The sequence below is a fragment of the Furipterus horrens genome, unplaced genomic scaffold (assembly GCF_987537825.1).
Source record: "Furipterus horrens unplaced genomic scaffold, mFurHor1.1.pri manual_scaffold_4, whole genome shotgun sequence".
Lineage (NCBI taxonomy): Eukaryota > Metazoa > Chordata > Mammalia > Chiroptera > Furipteridae > Furipterus > Furipterus horrens.
In genome coordinates, this window is record NW_028327174.1 from 15,543,628 (window position 1) to 15,544,587 (window position 960).

The window sequence follows — 960 nt, forward strand, 5'->3', positions numbered from 1 at the left end:
ATGAGGAATGAGCTAATACAAGTGAAGCTTAAATCATGTAAGTCCTGGCACATAGTAAACACCGAGAATTTTTTAAAAGTATGCCCCAAAGGAACAAGGTTGAAGGTTATTCTCTCAGTTCAAATGTAGGCATTCTTTAGTGCTACACCAGCAGCGATAGTGCTAACAGTCATATCTTTACATTCTTATGGAGCACTTGGCAGGAACCTTCTCAGCTCCTCTATGAGTTATGGATGACTCTTTGCGTTCCACAGAGAAGAAAATGGAAGCTTAAGAAAAAGAGGTGAATAATGTGGCTACATTGAAACACAGGTTTTGCTTCCATCACAGTAATCTTATTGCAGTGGTGACAAGGAGACCAGTAACATTTTTTTAAAAAATAAAAAATAAAAATAAAAAAAATAAAAATAAAGAAAAAGAGGTTAAGTAATGTACCAATGATCACATAGCTAGTAAGGGCCGATGACAGGACTCACACCCATATCTTTTAGCTCCAGATTTTTTACATTTTCTGAAAACTTTCACTTGCTCTTAAGTGCAAGTTTGTGTACTGCTGTGTCCTGTAATATTTTTCTATCACGCCCTACATCCATACAGTTTTGCAAAACGAATTGCCAGGCTACATGTTTCTATTTGTAAAAAATCAAAAAGAGTGCCCACATTTCCCCATGTAAAAAATTGTTTTCTGGTTCCAGACAGCTCAGAGGTGGATAGACCCTGTGTTTGATCACACAAAATATCAGCCCTGGGATATACTTTGGCAAAGGGATCCAGTCAGAGCTCAGCTTAAGAATGGGGGTGAAAGAGAAGCCTTGATCCGTTGTGATTACAATATGGATGATGGGGCTTGGTGCTCCCATCCAAGCACTAGCCGGGCCTGGCCCTGCTTAGCTTCTGAGATCAGTCAAGCTTGGGCACGTTCAGGGTGGTACGGCTGTAGATTCATTCTGAGCTACAGAT

General features: G+C 40.0%; 1 pseudogene; it reads left to right on the forward strand.

The window, feature by feature from the left end:
- Positions 1-246: 246 nt before the first annotated feature.
- Positions 247-370, forward strand: LOC150011171 (small nucleolar RNA SNORA1; annotated as a pseudogene).
- The last annotated feature ends 590 nt before the right edge of the window (positions 371-960 follow it).